Here is a 17,073-nt window from a genome sequence, read left to right on the forward strand (position 1 = left end):
AATTCATCATACACCCTCTTTTTTGTTTCATCATCTTCTCAGTCTCCCTCGTTATCTAAGTATCCCTTGCCATCCAAGGATCCCTTTCTTTGGTTCCCTTACCCTTCCCTGTTGTTGGAATATACTTAGCCCGTACTTGAAACGTCTCCTCCTTAAATACCATCCATTGTTCTATTATTGTTTTTCCTGTCAGTCGTTGGTTCCATTTTACCCTGGCTAGATCATTTTGCAACCCATTGAAGTTAGCCCTATGCCAGTTTAGAAGTTCCAATCTAGATTGTTCCTTGCTCCTCGACCTGGCCCACCTCATTCCCCAGCACCAGTTCCAGCAATGCCTCTTTTCTAGAGGGCCAAGAACATACTGGTGAAGTAAATTCTCCTGAACACATTTCAGAAATTCGTACCCCTCCTAACCTTTACCCTAGCATTATCCCATACGATATTTGGGTAATTAAAGTCTCCCAAAATCACCACTCTAGAGCTCTTGCATGTCTCTGCGATTTCCCTGCAGATTTATTTCCTCCTCTACCTCCCTCTCACTATTTGGAGGCCTATAGAATACACAAATAGTGTGATCATACACTTTTTGCTCAGCAACTCCACCCAAATGGATTCTGTCCTTGTCCCCTCAAGAATATCCTACCTTTCCAACACTACAATGTCTTCCTTAATGAGCACTGCCACCCACCTCCCTTTTTTCTTCCGTATCATTTGTGAGCACCTTGTATCTTTGAAAATGTATTGCCCAATCCTCCTGTTTTTAAGCCACGTGTCCATTATTGCCATAACATCATGGCCCAGAAATTCGGGTCAGGGGCTTCCCACAGGTGCAAGCCCCCGACTTGCAATTACCTAGCGCGCCAGCCGTTGAGCTGTGGGCCAACGTGGGATTCCGATCCTGGGCCTCCTTCAACTGCCGGCGCACAGTTCTTGTGCATCCCAGGGGCACAGTTACTTCGATGCATTCCCTGGGATCACGTGGGCCATGAAGAGCCAATGGTAGCAGGGAATGCTTCATTCATAACGTTGACAGGAAGAGCTGTCAAACCTATAAATAGCATAAGCTCCAAAACATCACTAAAACTTCAAATAAATAAAAAAACTCACATTTTTAAAATAACTATAAATTACATGAAATAATTATTTTAAACAAAAATTTAAATCTTTGAATATATTAATTACATTTTCTAACGGTGCTAAAAATCAACTTACCTTTCCTTAAAGTATTTAAAAATAATAAACCTGTGGAAAAAATGTTTTAATTTTAAATAATTCACCACTTACCTTGTTAAAAGCAGGCCTTGCGCCTGCTTTTTAAAAGTGTTACTGCTGAACAATTACCATCCTGGAGAAACCTGCAAAAAAACTGTAAGTTCAATGCGCACGCACTGCCTCTCCGGCACATGTGTTCGACCACTGAACCCCTTCTTTCAGGGGATCGGAAGTGCTGGTTTCCCGCGCATGCGCAGTGTATGCACGAAACTGGCACTTTTGTTGGACCTACGCCTGAGTGCCCCGTGCGTAGTCACGCATTGGGACCCGAATTTCTGGGCCCATATTGCTACATGGCTGATTGCGCTTCTAGCTCACCAACGTTATTCACCACACTTTGTGCCTTTACGTACATGCATTCTAAACCCATTTTTGAATTTTTCGTAGTCTTTCCCAGTCTGCTCCTAACTAATATGGCACTACTTCCGCCTCCAGCACTACCTTGCCCTCCAGTAACATCCAACACACTCATTCTTCCACGCACCTCATTCCTCCACTCCACTGCTACATGCTGGTGGCCATCCCCCTGCCAAGCTACATTAACTCCTCCCCAACAGCATTAGCAAACCTCCACGCAAGAATATTTGTCCCGGCTCTGATGAGGTGTAACCCGTCCGGCTTGTACACATCTGACCTTCCCCAGAAATGGTCCCAATGCCTCAGGAATCTAAAGCCCTGCCCCCTGCACCATCTCTCCAGCCACGCATTCATCTGTTCACTCCTCCTATTCCTACACACACTAGCACGTGGCACCGGGATTAATCCAGAGAATACTTCCTTTGATGTCCTGTTTCTTAATCTCTTTCCTAACTCCCTATACTCTGCCTGCGGGACCTCATTCCTCTTTCTGCCTCGATCGTTGTTACCGATATGGACAACGACCTCTTACTGTTCGCCCTCAGAGTGCCATGCAGCCGCTCAGTGACATCATTGACCCTGGCACCAGAGAGGCATGATACCAAGAGAGATTGGGTCGATTAGGCTTGTATTCGCTAGAGTTTAGAAGAATGAGAGGGGATCTTATTGAATCTTATAAAATTCTAACAGGGATAGACAGACTAGATGCAGGGAGGATGTTCCCAATGGCGGGGGAGTCCAGAACCAGGGGTCACAGTGTAAGGATAAGTGGTAAGCCATTTAGGACTGAGATGAAGAGGAATTTCTTCACCCAGAGTGTGGTGAACCTGTGGAATTCTCTACCACACAAGGCAGTTGAGGCCAATTCATTAAATCTATTCAAGAAGGAGTTAGATATATTTCTTAAGGCTAAGGGATCTGGGGTTTGGGGCGAAAGCAGGGACAAGGTACTGAATTTGGATGATCAGCCAAACAGTGGGAGACTTTCAGAAGGGAAATAGAGAGAGTACAACGCCAACATGTTCCTGTAAAGGTCAAGGGTGGGACCAACAAGCAAAGGGAACCTTGGATGACAAGGGATATACAAAAATGCATTAGAAATAAAAGGGGGGCTTTTGGCAGTTACAAAAGACTAAAGACGGAAGAAGCCCTAGAGGAGTATAAAAAATGCAGGGGCATATTTAAAAAAGAAATTAGGAGGGCGAGGAGGGGCCATGAAATAACACTGGTGAGCAAAATAAAGGAAAATGCTAAGATGTTTTATAAGTATATTAAGGGCAAGAGGATAACCAGGGAAAGGGTAGGGCCCATTAGGGACCAAAGTGGCAATCTGTGTGTAGAGCCAGATGATGTAGGCGGGGTTTTAAATGAATGTTTTGCATCTGTGTTCACTATGGAGAAAGACGATGCAGACATAGAAATCGGGCAAGGGGGCTGTGACATACTTGAACATATTAGCATCGAGAGGGAGGAGGTGCTAGCGGTTTTAGCAGGCCAAAAGTGGATAAATCCCCAGGCCCGGACGAGATGTATCCCAGGCTGCTGTGGGAGGCAAAGGAGGAGATTGCAGGGGCTCTGACACAAATTTTCAGAACCTCTCTGGCCACAGGGGATGTACCAGAGGACTGGAGAACAGCTAACGTAGTACCATTATTCAAGAAGGGTAGCAGGGATAAACCAGGGAATTACAGGCCAGTGAGCCTAACATCTGTGGTAGGGAAATTATTGGAAAAAATTCTGAGGGACAAAATTAGTCTCCACTTGGAGATGCAAGGATTAATCGGGGATAGTCAGCATGGCTTTGTCAAGGGTAAATCATGTCTGACAAATCTGATTGAATTTTTCGAGGGGGTGACTAGGGGGGTGGATGAGGGAAATGCTGTGGATGTGGTTTACATGGACTTCAGTAAAGCTTTTGACAAAGTCCCGCATAGGAGACTGGTCAAGAAGGTAAGAGCCCATGGGATCCAGGGTGCCTTGGCGCGTTGGATCCTAAACTGGCTGAGTGGCAGGAGGCAGAGAGTGATGGTCGAAGGTTGCTTTTGTGACTGGAAGCCTGTGTCCAGTGGGGTACCTCAGGGATCGGTGCTGGGTCCCTTGTTGTTTGTGATCTACATAAATGATTTGGATGAGAATGTAAAAGGTATGATCAGTAATTTTGCAGATGACACGAAAATTGGTGGGGTGGTAAATTGTGAGGAGGAAAGCCTTAGGCTACAGGACGATATAAACGGGTTGGTCAGATGGGCGGAAAAGTGGCAAATGGAATTTAACCCTGAAAAGTGCGAGGTGATGCATTTTGGACGGACAAATAAGGCAAGGGAATACACAATGAGTGGTAGGACCCTAGGAAGTACAGAGGGTCAGAGGGACCTTGGTGTACATGTACATAGACCCCCGAAGGCAGCGGAACAGGTAGATAAGGTGGTTAAAAAGGCATATGGGATACTTGCCTTCATTAGCCGAGGCATAGAATATAAGAGCAGGGAGGTTATGATGGAGCTGTACAAAACGCTGGTGAGGCCACAGCTGGAGTACTGTGCGCAGTTCTGGTCGCCTCACTATAGGAAGGATGTGATTGCTTTGGAGAGGGTGCAGAGAAGATTCACCAGGATGTTACCTGGGATGGAGCGCCTCAGCTATGAAGAGAGGCTGGACAGGCTGGGGTTGTTTTCCTTGGAGCAAAGAAGGCTGAGGGGGGACCTGATTGAGGTGTACAAAATGATGAGGGGCATAGATAGGGTAGACAAAGAGGAACTTTTCCCCTTAGTAGGGGGGTCAATAACAAGGGGGCATAGATTCAGGGTAAGGGGCAGGAGATTTAGAGGGGATTTGAGGAGGAACTTTTTCACCCAGAGTGTGGTTGGAATGTGGAACTCAATGCCTGAAAGGGTGGTAGAGGCAGGAACCCTCACAACATTCAAGAAGCATTTGGATGAGCACTTGAAATGCCATTGCATACAAGGCTATGGACCAAATGCTGGAAAATGGGATTAGACTGGACAGGGATGGATGGGCAGCGCAGACACGATGGTCCGAAGGGCCTCTTTCTGTGCTGTAAAACTCTATGACTCTATGACTCTATGATTTCATTAAATGGCAGAACAGGATCGAGTGGCCGAATGGCCTATTCCTGCTCCTATCTTCTATGTATTCTATGATTAATGTTCCCTAATCCATCCTAGCCAACTCGTGCCGCATACCATCGTAGTTTCCTTCATTTAAATTCATGACCTTAGTCTCCGAGTCAGATACTTCACTCTGCATCTTAATGAAAAATTCTATCATATTATGATCACTCCTCTGCAAGGGGCCTCGCATGACAAGATTGCTAATGAATCCTTTTTCATCAAATAATACCCAGTGAAGATGGCCTGATCTCTAGTTGGTTCCTGGACATATTGGTCCAGGAAACCATTCTGTATACACTTTAGGAATTCCTCCTCCACATTATTGTTAATAATTTGGTTAATATGGCACAGGATGTGCAAATCATGGGACGAGCTGCCCTGCCATGCCTCTATTTACCAGACTATGGAGGTAATTTTGCAGCAAAAAACTTAATAAGAAGCACTCAACAGCTACCCACCATTTCATCACTTCCCTCTGTTAGATATGCTATGAACTTCTTAGCAGAAATATACTGAAAACAGAACAAAATAAATTACCTAAAATGCTCAACCGACACTCACCTCTCATCTCCCTTGTGCCAGCGACACCTTTGAATTCTGATGTCACTCCTTCGTTGTGTCACCTGCCAGCTGTCTTGCTCGCAGGTAGTCTGCTCGCTCAGACTCCTAGGTCTCTGCAGCACACTGCACCGACTCCATTCCTGCCGCAGGTCCGCTCCATCAAACTGTGCAGAGCTCTGGTCCCATATCACACTTAGAAAACTACCCACAGTCTTGGTCTCCATGTTACACATAGAATACTACCCACAACCCTGGTCTCCATATCACAGTTTGAAAACTGTGCAGAGTCCTGTTCTCCATATCAGTCTTAGAATACTGTGCAGAGCCCTGGTCTCCATATCACACTTTGAATACTGCGCAGAGTCCTGGTCTCCATATCGCACTTAGAGTGCTGTGCAGGGTCCTGGTCTCCATTTCACACTTAGAATATTGTGCAGAGTCCTGGTCTCCATATCTCACTTAGAATACTATGTACTGTCCTGGTCTCCATATCACAATCAGAACACTGTTCAGAGTCCTGGTCTCCATATCACACTTTGAATACTGTGCACAGGTCTGACCTCCATGTCACAATTTGAATACTGTGCAGAGTCCTAGTCTCCATGTCACACTCTGAATACTGTGCACAGGTTTGATCTCCATGTCACACTTTGAATACTGTTTAGAGTCCTGGTCTCCATATCACCCTTAGGATATTGTTCAGAGTCCTGGTGTCCATATCACTCCTTGAATACTGTGCATAGGTCTGATCTCCATGTCAAACTTTGAATAATGTGCAGAGTCCTAGTCTCCATGTCACACTCTGAATACTGTGCACAGGTCTGATCTCCATGTCACTCTTTGAATACTTTGCAGAGACCTGGTCTCCATATCACCCTTAGGATACTGTTCAGAGTCCTGGTTTCCGTTTCACACTTTGAATACTGTGCAGAGGTCTGATCTCCATGTCACACTTTGAATACTGTGTAGAGTCCTGGTCTCCATATCACACTTAGAATACTGTGCAGAGTCCTAGTCTCCATATCACACTTAGAATACTGTGCAGAGTTTGGTCTCCATATCACCCTTAGGATACTGTTCAGAGTACTGTTCACCATATCACACTTTGAATACTGTGCAGAGGTCTGATCTCCATGTCACACTTTGAATACTGTGTAGAGTCCTAGTCTCCACTACACACTTAGAAAACTGTGCAGAGTCCTATTCTTCATATCACACTTAGAATACTGTGCAGAATTTGGTCTCCATATCACACTTGGTGCACTGTGAACAGTTCTGTTCTCTGGAAGTGCCAGATCAATTTGAACCTGGTAGAAAGGGACCTGTTAATATATAAGGGCGCATTGCATTTGTTAATCATTTAATTTGCAAGGAATGTTATTAACATGTGTTCTCTTGAAGCTCCTAAATGGAACTGCATCGCACCAACTGTTATCCTCACATTGAGTTCCAGTGAAGAATTCACCAATAGCAGATTTGCAACCGTCATATGTTCAATCATGGATTTCCGCACAAATTCACTGACTGTGAATTGGCTGAAGAATGGACTACCCATGGATTCGGTCGTCGTCACCTCTCCCGTCTGTGAAGTGAAGAGGACCTTCTCAGTGAACATTCAGCTTACGATCCCCGTGGGGGAATGAATCACCGGCTTGGTCAACACCTGCCAGGTTACTCATGAAGGAGTCACCCAAAGCCGAAACATTGCCAGATCTCAGGGTAAGTTCCCGGGAATTTCTAGATCATTCTGAGCGCTGATCTCAGTCAGGGCTTTATTGGAATTAATACATAGCACAGAAAAAATTCTAATTTCCAATCAAGTAGTTTGTGTTTCCTTCCGATGTAAGTGCTGACTTGGGATTTCTCACTGTCCAGGATTTCATAAATTCACCAAAGAAGGTTTCTCTCTGCTCTGATGTCAGACAGTGATTGAAATGTCCTTGGTTAGAGGCTTATCCTGAGTTGGCTGATCATATTCGGAGCGGCAGTAGGTGTCTGAACGCTTTACTGGTAACTGTCCATTGACCCACAGTAGGAAGGTCATCTACCCTATTTAGAGAACTACGTTCAATTCTGGGCACCTCCCATCAGGATGGACATACTGGAGTTGGAGGGGCTGCTGTGCAGATTTACCCAGAATGATACGGGGCTAAAATGTTTAAATTATGAGGGCAGGTAGCACTGAATAGGCTTGTATTACTTTGAGTATAGAAGATTAAGGGGTGAATTAACGTCGATATTTTTTGAAATTGTGAGGGTAGATAGAGGTAAAGTAATTCCTCTGGTGGGGAGTCCATATCAAGGGGGCATAACCGTAAAATTAGAGCTAGAACGTTCAGGGGTGAGGTCAGGAACCAGTTCTTTGTGCAAAGGACTGTGGAAATCCGGAACTCTCTCTCCCAAAGAGCTGTTAAGGATGGGCGTCAAGTGAAAAAATCAAAACTGCGATTGATAGATTTTTGTTCGGCAAGAGTATCAAGGGTTACAGAAACGAGGCAGGTAGATGGTCTTTAGGTATGGATCAGCCATGAACTAATTGAATATTGGAACAAGTTGGATGGGATGAATGACCTTCACCTGTTCCTGTGTTGCTATTGCTGCCCTGTGGTCATATTTCATTCTCACTCTTGCTCACCAGCCACGATAAGAACATAAGAACATAAGAAGTAGGAGCAGGAGTAGGCCATTCGGCCCTTCGAGCATGCGCCGCCATTCAACGGGATCATGGCTGATTATCGACCTCAGCTCCATTCACCGGCCCTTTCGCCATATCCCTTGATGCCCTTACTAGTCAGAAATCTATTGACTTCTCTTTTGAATGTACTCAATGACTGAGCCTCCAAAGCCCTCTGGGGTAGAGAATTCCAAAGATTCACCACCCTCAGTGTAATGAAATTTCATCTCACCTCAGCCCTGAATGACCTATCCTTTATCCTGAGGCTGTGGCCCCTGGTTCTAGACTCCCCAGCCAAGGGAAGTATTCGCCCAGCATCCACCCTATCAAGCCCTGTAATCATTGTGTATGCTTCCATGAGATCCCCTCTCATTCTTCTGAATTCCAGAGAATAAAGGCCTAGTTTACTCAATCACTTCTCATAGGACAGTCCCACCATCCGAGGAATCAATCTCATGAATTTTCGTTGCACTCCCTCTATGGCAAGTATATCCTTCCTTAGGGAAGGAGACCAAAATTGCACACAGTACTCCAGGTGTGGTCTCACCAAGGCCCTATATAAGACTTCTTTACTCCTGTACTCAAATCCTCACCAAATGTTCACTAATGACAGAAATTAACAAAATACCTTGGCCTTCGTAGCGAGAGGGTTTGAGTACAGTAACAAGGATGTCTCACTGCAGTTGTACTGGGCCTTGGTGAGACCACATCTTAAGTATTGTGTGCAGTTTTGGTCGCCTTATCTGAGAAAGGATGTCCTTGCCATGGAAGGAGTGCAGTGAAGATTCACCAGGCTGATACCTGGGATGGCAGGAATGACGTATGAGCAGAGATTGGGTCGATTGGGCTTCTACTCGCTGGAGTTTAGAAGAATGAGAGGAGAGCTCATTGAAACTTATAAAATTCTAACAGGACTAGACAGACTAGATGCAGGAAGGATGTTTCCGATGGCCAGGGAGTCCAGAACCAAGGGTCACAGTCTAAGAATAAGGGGTAAGCCATTTCGGACAGAGATGCGGAGGAATTTCGTCACCCAGAGGTTGGTGAACCTGTGGAAATCTCTGACAAAGAAGGCAGTAGAGGCCAATTTATTAAATATATTCAAGAAGGAGTTGGATATATTTCTTAAGGCTAAAGGGATCAAGGGATATGAAGAGAAGGCAGGGACCGGGTACTGAATTTGGATGATCAGCCATGATCTCATTGAATGGCGGAGCAGGCTTGAGGGGCCGAATGGCCTACTCCTGCTCCTATCTTCTATGTTTCTATGTGTCTACCTCACACCGGCATTACAAAATACACCCCACCACAAAAGACCCCTCGGATCTCCATTCTCCCGAACTTTCAATTCTCCTCTGACGGGGGCTGCAACTGATTCCTGCACATTTTAATCGCCACAAAAATCGCAACAAGACACCAGAAAATTAACTTTTTCCTGTTGCACCTAAAATCATGGATTTTGTTTGAAAGGTTTTGAACCAGTGTAATTTTCGTGCAGAGCTCTTGGCCCTGGGGCGGAGCCATTAAAATGAGCGGCGATGTGTTCGTATTCAAGTATGTATAGATGGGCGTAAGTGATTTTGGGAATAGCGGTATTCAGTGAGTAACACAAATCTGCCCGAATTTATTCATTTTCTTGCATATGTATTTGCTTCACAGCCCATTACAGGAGGCTCTGGGTGTAAATACACAGGGAATGTTGGAGTTCTAAGGAATCGTTGCAAATTCCTCATCATTCCAATAAAGATGGTGTTTCAGCAACAGTGACAGGGTGACATCACAAAGGTGATTTATTCTCTTTCGGACAGTAATGGCTCAACACTGCAATCCCGATTCTGAAGATGAAGCATTGTTTGACTTTCATTTCGGTTTCACAGATCCTCCCTCAAGCAGCGATCCAGTGATTACTCTTCAGCAACCGTCACTAGAACAGGTCTTACTGGAGGCGACGGTGACCTTAACCTACGTCGTGTCTAATGCTCCTTATGGGGTCAACGAGACCTGGATCCAAGAAAAGGAGACTCTGAAATCAGAGTTTGCCGCTCAACCCGGAGAGGATCCCAACAGCGTGATCAGCAACATCAACTTCTTGACACAAGCCTGGCTGAGTGGGGATGAGACCTGCTGTGTGGTGAGCCATCAGGATATGCCGACTCCTATAAGAGATTCCATCCACAAGGAAAGAGGTGAGCGGTGAGATTGTAGCAATAAATGAGATGCTGTGGCTATTTGCTGTGCTTGTGCCAATTCATTATATTAAGAGCATTAATGGAATACTCTGATCATTCAGGTTGATAATTCCACTATCTAAACATTTTGGGTCCCGAAATGCTGCATTTAAGGGGAAGCTAGTTAAGTCCATGAGGGAAAATGAAATATAAGGTAATGCTATTGGGGTTAGATGAAGAAGGTGGGTAGAGTCTCCTGTGGAGCATAAACACCAGCACAGAGCTGTTGGGCCGAATGGCCTGTATCTGTGCTGTAAATTTAACTCTTCAAGCTCTCAGAGAGAAGGATTGCATAGCCCTCAGCTGCGGGCTGAAAACCCGAACAGGGCCCAGAGGAGAAAGAGATCCTTTAAAGTTCAGCATAAAGTCCATTTCTCTCACATCAAACCACCGGTTTCATTGTCTCTGGAATTTTCCAGTTTATCATCTCTCTGCCGAGGTGTGATAAATGGCAGTTAGAAAGATTACCTGTAAACATCTGACATTATTCTCTGACTATATAAGCTGTGTTTTTATGCATCTCTCCATTTCACCTGACGAAGGAGCAGCGCTCCGAAAGCTTGTGATTACAAATAAAGCTGTTGGACTATAACCTGGTGTTGTGTGATTTCTTACATTTGTCCACCCCAGTCCAACACCGGCATCTCCACACCTTGTCCTTTATTGTAATTGTCCTACAGCTAAAGATTCGTGACAATCGTCTGTGTCTGTCTTCCTGCCCTCGGCAGAAGAAGTCTCTGCTCAGAGTTCCGTCGCCCTCACCTGCTTAGGGAGAGGTTTGAACCCCCGAGAGATCTTCATCAAGTGGACCGTCAATGACAAGCCGGTGAACTCCGGCAACTACAAGACCACCGAGGTGATGACGGAGAATAGCAGCAGTTCCTTCTTCATCTACAGCCTGTTATCCATTGCAGCAGAGGAGTGGGCCAGCGGCACTTCCCACTCCTGTGTGGTGGGACATGAAGTGCTCCCCTTGATGATCATCACCAGAACGGTCAATAAATCCCGTGGTAAACAATGGTTATGAACGGTTCCTTTGTACTGATGGACTACATCAATTCTTATCAATGAGAAACTCTCTACTACATTTCAGTTCTTAAATAAATATCAATAAAAGCCTTTTCTTCTAATCGTGGGTTAAACACACAGCCGCTCAATTAACTTTGTTTCCAATTTTTGCCAAGGGGCGGGCTGTTAATCTGAAGTAGGGTGTTTGCGGGTCTCGGGCCAAAGGCTTGGAATGCCAACGCTCCCAGCTCAGATACACCACGGGTTAGAGCATAAGAACATAAGAAATAGGAGCAGGAGTAGGCCATTAGGAGCTTCGAGCGTGCTCCGCCATTCAATCAGATCATGGCTGATCTCCTACCTCATCTCCACTTTCCTGAACTTTCTCCATATCCCTTGATTCCCTTAATATTCAAAAATCTATCGATCTCTGTCTTGAATACTCACAACGACTTAGCATCCACAGCCCTCTGGGGTAGAGAATTCCAAAGATTCACTACCCGTTGAGTGAAGAAATTTCTCCTCATCCCAGTCCTAAATGGCGGACCCCTTATTGTGAGACTCTCACCCCTGGTTCTAGACTCCCCAGCCAGGGGAAACATCGTCCCTGCATGTACCCTGTCAAGCCCTGTAAGAATGCTGTATGTTTCAATAAGATCACCTCTCATTTTTCTAAACTCTGGAGAATAAAGGCCTAGTCTACTCAATCTGTCCCCATCGGACAATCCCGCATCCCACAAACTAGTCTGGTGAAACTTCGTTGCAGTCCCTCTAAGGTAAGTATATCCTTACTTAGGTAAGGAGACCAAAACTGTACACAATACTCTAGGTGTGGTCTCACCAGAGCACGATACAATTGGAGTAAGAAGTCTTTACTCTTATACGCAAATCCTCTTGTTCTAAATCCAACATAATATTTGCTTTCCTAATTGCTTGCTGTACCTGCATATTAGCTTTCAGTGATTCGTGTACAAGGACACCCAGGTCCCATTGAACACTAACATTTCCCAATCTATCACCATTTAAAAAATACTCTGCTTTTCTGTTTTTCCTACCAAAGTGGATAACTTTTCATTTCTCCACATTATATTCCATTTGCCATGTTCTTGCCCATTCACTTACCCTGTCTATATCCCCTTGAAGCCTCCTTGCATCTTCCTCACAACTTACATTCCCACCCAGCTTTGTATCATCAGCAAACTTGGATATTTTACATTTGGTCCCCTCATCCAAATCATGGATATAGATTGTGAATAGCTGAGGCCCAAGCACTGATCCTTGTGGTAATCCAATAGTTACAGCCTGCCAACCCGAAAATTACCTGTTTATTCCTACTCTCTGTTTTCTGTTCGTTAACCAATCCACAATCTACTATTTCCAGGAAGTTTTTTGAGTCTTCTTCCGTGAAGGCAGACAAAATGTATTTGTCTAATTTCTCTGCAATTTCCTTATTCCCCATTATAATTTCTCCTTTCTCAGCCTGTAAAGGACCAACATTTACTTTCGCTAATATTTTCCTTTTTACATACCTATAAAACATTTACAATATCTTTTTATGTCTCTTGCTAGTGTACTCTCATATTCTATTTTCTCCTTCTATTTCAATTTCTTGGTCCAATTTTAATGAATTCTAACATCCTCCCAGTCCACTGGCTTACTTCTCTTTTTGGCAGAATTATAAGCCTCTTCCTTTTATTTGATATCATCTTCAACCTTTCTTGTTAGCTACTGTTGGACCGCTTTTCCTGTGGGGTTTTTGTGCCTTAAAGGAATGTATGTTTGTCGTAAATTATGTATGAATTATTTAAATGCAATCCATTGCTGGTCCACTGTCATACCTTTTAATGTAGTTTCCCCATCTACCTTAGCCAACTCGTCCCTCATAACTACGTAATTGGCTTTGTTAGAGATAGAGTGAACCTCTCTCACTACAGCATTCCACAAAGTAACTTCAGCAAATTTCCTCCAGCTGGGGGAATCTGAAAAATCCCATTCCAACAAATGAACGCTGCATATTTGCATCTCAGTCTCCGTGTTTCTCTTGTTGTCCATTCCTTCAGAATTGGGGACTTTTGCGTTGCAGCATCGCAAACGCTGAAGTGAGGGCCACACAGTAACACGAATTGAATCTCGCAATTCCCCGCCAGAGAGAGGGGAAAGGGCAATTGTTAACACACCGTACCGCTGACTCTCCCACCAGAGAGAGGAGAAGGAGCAAATGATTACCCACTGTGCCTCACAATCCTCCACCAGAGAGAGGGGAAAGGGCAATTGTTAACCCACTGTACCCAAAACCTCCCACCTGAGAGAGGGGAAAGGGCAATTTCTAATACACTTTGCCTCCCATTGCCCTAATAGAGAGGTGGAAAAGGGCAATTGTTAACTCACTGTACCCCACTTTCCCCTCATCACAGAGAGGGGAAAGGGCAATTGTTAACCAACTGTAATCGAGTCCCTCACCATTAATAGGGGAAAGGACAATTGTTAACCCGCTTTTCCCCAGTCTCCCACCAGAGAGAGGAGAAAGGGCAATTGCTAAACCACTGTACCCCCACTCCCCCACCAGAGAGAGGGAAAGGGCAATTGTTAACACACTGCACCCCACTCCCGACCAGAGAGGGGGAAACGTCAATTGTTAATCCACTGCGCCCCACACTCCCCCACCAGAGAGGGGAAAGGGCAATTGTTGACCCACTGTACTCCCACTTCCCCGCTAGAGAGAGGGCAAAGGGCAATTGTTAACCCACTGTACCCACACTCCGCACCAGAGAGAGGGCACAAGTCAATTGTTAATCCACTGTACCCCACTCCCCCACCAGAGAGATGGGAAAGGGCAATTGTTAATACATTGCACCCCACAATCTCCCACCAGAGAGAGAAAGGGCAATTGTTAACCCACTGTACTCCACTCCCTCACCAGAGAGAGGGGAAAGGGCAATTGTTAACCCACTGTACCCCCACTCCCTCACCAGAGAGAGGGGAAAGGGCAATTGTTATCCCACTTTACCCCCAATCCCCACCAGAGAAAGGGGGAAAGGGCAATTATTAATCCACCGTACCCACACTCCAGCACCAGTGACAGCGGGGAAAAGGCCAATTATTAACCCACTGTACCCTCCACTCCACCACCAGGGAGCTGGGGAAAGGGAAATTATTGTTCCACTGTACCTCCCATTCCCACACCCGAGAAAGACGGGGGGGGGAAGTAAAGCAATCTGTATTATATAAAGTCAGTTATTATCAGTTAAAGTCAGCTTCTAACTCATTGTCCGAAAATGTTAAAATTGCCCCATGGGAATCATATTGTAAAATAAATAATTTTTCATCGTATTATATATAAACAGGTTTTGGGGTAAATATGTCCATTTTATTCGTAAACTAACAGATTGTATTCTAACAGTCCAGATCTAAACTGGTGATTGAATCCTCTGATGGTTTCTCCCGGTTTTGTCTCTGATGTTGCTGAGGCCTATCGGCTGAAATGTTGCATTCCACCCGCTCTGTGCACACTTACACATAAACACACACACAGACTTACACACAAACACACTGACACAGAATATTACATATAAACAGACTAAAACACATATCATCAATGTCAGACCCAGTTATCAGTATTCCCTGAAACTTTGAACAGTAGCAAAAATACACTCACACTCTTACACAAAACACACACAAGCACAGACATTACCTCACATGCAGTCACACGCATAAACACACATCTACACAAACACACACAAAACTAAACACACACACTTGCATGCAAACACACCCATGTTAGAAATAAACACACAGACGCTTACACCTAAACATACACGAACATTTACACGTAACCATACACATGAACACACCTACAAAAAGCACAGGCACACTTACAGATAAGCACAGACACTTACATTTAAACACACACAGCTACACAAAAACACACAAAGATTTAGACATAAACATACACAAACTTACAAAAATACACACATACGCACTCTTACACATAACACACTTACATCGAATTACACATGAACACACACATTTACACAAATAATGCACACACACGCTTGTATTTCAACACACACACTTACAGATAAACACACACATTAACACACAAACATAAAGGAAAGCAAAACAAGAGATAGTCATACACACATAGGCAAACGCTAAAGGGCACAGAAACGTCTGGCTATAGAAGAATGTAGATTTAAAGTGCACTCTTTGAACGGACACAGTCTCCAACGATTGTCCTGATTAAACAATTCCTGATACCATAACATCTGAACATCTGACATTTCTCTATTCTGGTCCTACACATACACTGAATCAAAGTTCTTATTTGGAAACTGAGAAAATATAATTATGTTCAGAGCATTGCCATCACTATTAAAAATAAATAAGCTTATAGCTCACATCTGATCTCTTACCCAGGCACCTTGACACTCTCCAAATACGTAGCTCTCTAAACCTATCGTTAAAATAATCGATATTAATCAGTAAACCTGCCTCGATATTTCATCATATTAGTCCCCAACGATAGATCGTAAGAAATTGATGGAAAATCAATTAGCTTCTGACAGGGAAGAAATAATATCACGTTTTCCAAACGGACTACATGAGGATTATAAAGGAAGAGCGACTGTGGAGTTTGGAAAATAGATACATTCTGAAAGTGATTCACTTAACACACAATATACACTGAAAATAAAATTAGAGAAAAAACCAGGACCTTAAGGAAAAGGAAAGAGAATATATAATAATAATATGATATCCTGGATTAACAGACGATCTGAATATAATCCTTCCTTTACATCCCCGTAGATTCCTCAGACCACATCTGGATTGAAGACTATGAGGACGAGAGCGGCAACATCTGGGCAACCGCTTTCACATTCGTCCTCCTTTCCTTCCTGAGCATTTCATACAGCGCTGCCGTCACTCTCGTGAAGGTGAGAAGATTCAATCCACTCACACTTCGACCTGGCTGAAGCGGTTTGACAAATCTCTAAAAGTTTCATTGATAAAAACCCTGAGATAAATGTCCCAGACCACTAAAACTCTGCTTCATTCTTTTATCCCTCTTTTACAAGCCAAGTGATCGGTTGAAATTCGGATGCCGTGGATTTTCCTCATCTGTTTATTAACGTTGCTGTGCTCTGAAAATAAAATATGTCCTCTTGGTTATTCTCACAGTAAAATCCCTTCAGTTAAAAGATCCGAATGAATAGCTGAGAAAAATACAAACGGGATTTCCGTCTTTCTGTTTGAAATGTGTGAGATAATCATGGGTATAATGTAAATGTACGTTAGAGTTGTTTGAATATTTCATGTGTAAATAAGTCAATGTTCTCATTCCTAATTTACAGTTGTTCCTTTCCCTTTATGTTGAGCCCCTTTTTTCTCTCTCTGGTGTCTGTTACAGTTGTACAGATAGCTGCCAGCTCAGACCGCCTGTGATCAGTTCTCAATGTGATGCTCAGTTATTATATTCACTTTGTGTTACCTTTTTAAACCATTCTCTGTAAATCGTAAGCTGTGAAATTGTTAATAAATCTTGAATGACAAATTGACTAACTTAGACTTTGCTGATTTCCTTTCTCCGAGGTCCTCCACACCGCTCCATTTTCCCTATCACATTTTCTTTTTTTCATCGACAGGTATTTTCGCCCCCCCGTCCTGCCTGGGTTGTCATTGAACTCAAGTCCCTTCGGTTAAGGAGCCGCTGCGCCACCCAGTGTCCCATCATAGAAAAGACATCTTTACCAGGCCTATTTATGTCAAGCCCGAAAGGTGCAATGACTGCACAGTGACCAGGCGCACAATGCAGTCTCCTCTAATATTATGGTCTGTAGAGTCA

General features: G+C 44.1%; 1 pseudogene; it reads left to right on the forward strand.

Annotated features, from left to right (window-relative positions):
- The window catches only part of LOC147119660 (Ig heavy chain C region, membrane-bound form-like), a 34,969-nt pseudogene extending 18,196 nt beyond the window's left edge, over nucleotides 1-16,773 (forward strand).
- The last annotated feature ends 300 nt before the right edge of the window (nucleotides 16,774-17,073 follow it).

This window comes from Somniosus microcephalus, chromosome 4 (genome assembly GCF_052327205.1).
Source record: "Somniosus microcephalus isolate GS21.2 chromosome 4, FLI_Smic_1.0, whole genome shotgun sequence".
Lineage (NCBI taxonomy): Eukaryota > Metazoa > Chordata > Chondrichthyes > Squaliformes > Somniosidae > Somniosus > Somniosus microcephalus.